Here is a 3,356-nt window from a genome sequence, read left to right on the forward strand (position 1 = left end):
GATTTTTGCATTTTTGTTTACAGCCAATAAGTGTTTTGATACACACTCATCCAATCCATGTATAGATTTAAATTATAGATTCAGGTTCAGTACAGAAGTCTATTTAGTTCCTTCTAGTGGGGTAGTCCACTTACACTCCTGTGATTCTTTTCTTTTTCTTTCAAAATACGTATTTTTAAGCCCATGTAAAAATTGGATGGACCTTCTTGAATCCAGCCCTAAATTATGACCAACGTGTGGTACATCTTTGTAACAGCTAAAGCAATGGATTTTTGTAGCCCCTGACAATTGTGGTGTTTGGTGGTTTCTTGTAGTAATGTATTTTTCTGTTTTTAATGCAGTACTTCTACAGGCACAACAGTACTGTTCTATTTTGTAAGATGCTAGTTGTGAAATACAGTTAGTTGCATAAAATGAAAGTCTGATGTGATATCTGAGAACATACATACCTCATTCCTTGGTGTTGCTGTTTAAACTTTTTAGACATCGAATGTTAATTATAGGCTATTTCAGATGGATAACTACTGACCTGTTTATTATGTATTCTGCTTTATCTTACTAAATAGGATGTCTGTTCATTGCAATTACTTGGCCAAATCTTAGTATCTGTAAAAACAATGCATTTTAAGGTTCTTAAATGTTTTGGGGGCTGGGCTGGTGTTCTGAATAACATACACTAGTTTTTAGAAGAAAAGTACATGCTTCTCAACTTTATTTTTTTATGTTTTATTTTTAGGTGGGACTATTTGCAGAATATACTGATGTAATGGATTACAAGAGAGCTGAAACTGTTTAAAGTAAGCAGTTTAATGATAGAATCTCATTGCAAGATGTTTCATGAAATGTGTTTCTAATTTAAAATGTAATGAATGCTAACACATTTCAGTATTCCTTGCAGACAAATAATAATCTATTACCAGTAGTTCACTAAATGGGAAACTTATTTTCATTTGACTTTATGTGAATAAACCACCCAGCACTGCCAACAAGAGGTCTCTTTGTATCTTCAGAAATAAGTAGCCATTTGGTTTGGAAAGAAAGGAGGATGGAGGGGATTTTACTATGATTCAGCTGTCTCTAGAGAATTATCTCAAAAATATGGTACAAGTATAGTTATTGTCAAAAAGAATGAAAAAAAAAGTCTTACGGAAACCACTGTTCTTCATGGGATAAGATGTAGAAAAGCAATTCCAAACCACAGATATTACAGATGCAACGCAAGACAGCCAGGATCTAAAATTTGAGCTGTGGTGGTTCTGAATGAAATACTACATAGCTAGTGTTTACATTACAGTGATGCCAATTTTGGCATTAAACAAAGTGAAGATAATTTTTGTCTGTTTGTGATTAAAGGGATGTGACAATAGTGACAGCAGAGCGGACAACTTCTAAGCAGAATATGGCAATTTGACTCTGTTCATAATGTTCTAATTTAAATGAACTTCACTTTCATAATTTCTAAATAATTTCAACGTGTAGTAGTAATCCTAAGTCCTTTTTCTAACTGTAAATATATTTAAAAGCATCTTTACTCCATTTATAAAAAGTGAAAATTTAATGTTGTAATGTGTTTTGATTAGCTATTTTAATCTGTGACTGTTCTCTCCATAAGAATTGTTATTTGTCAAATTCTATATATGCACCAGTCTAGAATAGCCATACATTTTGGGTTGCTCATGAAATGGTGACCCAACAAAGGCAAGCGTGATAGTGTTCCATGTAAATTAGTTCCCTTATGTGCTGATCATCTAGCTTCAGAAAGGAAAAGGGGAAGGAAATGGGGAAAATGACCTATAATTAATTCACTGATAAAGTGTGTGACAATTCAGTCTTTTATCTTCCTAACTTTACCACTATGTGTACTTTACCATAGGTGGTACATAGAAAGGATACACAGTTGTAGACTGTGATCTTTTAATTTCTTCTGCAGTTAAGTTTGCGTATTGGAAATAAGCAAAAGTTGTTCTACTTAGTAGCAAGTTAAAGTATGCCATATAAAATCTTGATTCTAACAGCAGCGATAGTAAAAACAAACAAACAAAAAACCTCTAAATTTCTTGATCTTAGAAGTCTCAAAATTAGGGCTATGACTAAGGTTTTAAACTAATACATATTTCTCTAGATAGCTGATGTTTTGTGGCAGATTGTAAAATCGCAGAAAATGTTTGGGCTTTGTAATTTGAGCACTTTAATTTTTTAATATTATGGATAGCACATTTTTAGGTAGCCATGTAGGACAGAATGCTTATAATTTATTTCCAGCAGTTCTTTAGAGCGGTCATGCAAGTCTTGTAGACTTGACACATGTATGAATCTGCATCTTTGGTTCTTTAATTTTTCTCTCTCCTGTCTCCAAAGCCTGACAGTTTCCCACGTTACGCTGATCGACGATTCTTTTGTTATACAGGAGGAATTTGGCATGGAACTATCTATTATGTACTTCTTTGTATATCCAGGGTTCTTTAACTGTATCTGCATGTTTTTCTCTGTCACATGCCTTTAAGTTGACTCTGCTGCCTATTACACAGAGTCTGGTTATACTTCCCTTCAAATGTCAGAAACAATACAGAAGAGGAGATGCAACTTAATTTAGTTTCTCCTCCAGCAGTAGCAAGTGCTATGCTTGTAAATTTGTCCTGTGCTAACTCAGGAATAAGATGGGTAGGATAAAAAGTTAATGCTGTTTTTGGCTAGTGGACCAGTCAAATATGATATTTTGCAAACATGTTCTTCTATCTTAATGTTAAGATATGGGTGTGCTGGAAATACTGTTTGAGCATTTGAAGATTTTTCTTACCTGAAATTCTTCCCCGATTTATGTCAAAGCAGGCTCAGTTTGAAGGGGTGTAACCTCACAAATGAGCAAAAGTTGTACCATAAAATCAGTCAAACTGAGGAGAGGTCAGTTGGTTTTCTTTTGTACTGTCAAAATTCTAACAAGAGGAGAAAGAGATTTAAGAGATTTGTCCAAGACAACAATCAGATATTGAGCTTAGTTTTGACATCTAAAGAAAAATCAGTGTTTTAATTAGAATTTACAGGATTTAACTATTAAAATGTACTTCACAAGTTAACCACATATCAATATTTTTTCAGAAATTACTGCAATGTCCTGTGTAGATGGATATGAATGGAGTAAATAGTGCAACAGCAAGTCATGGCTGTACTTCTGCTAGTAAATGGTACTATCCAACAGAAAGTGACTTTCTGAAGACATTGTGCAGGAGGATTGTGATACGCCAATGTACAAAGCCTAGGAGTTCAGGCGTACTCCTCTCTACATAAAGTATGCCATTGGTTTCAAACAAGGAAAGAAAATGCACCAAACAGATTAGCTACAGATCCTAGAGTCTTAT

This window comes from Aythya ferina, assembly GCF_964211825.1.
Source record: "Aythya ferina genome assembly, chromosome: 1".
Classification (NCBI taxonomy): domain Eukaryota; kingdom Metazoa; phylum Chordata; class Aves; order Anseriformes; family Anatidae; genus Aythya; species Aythya ferina.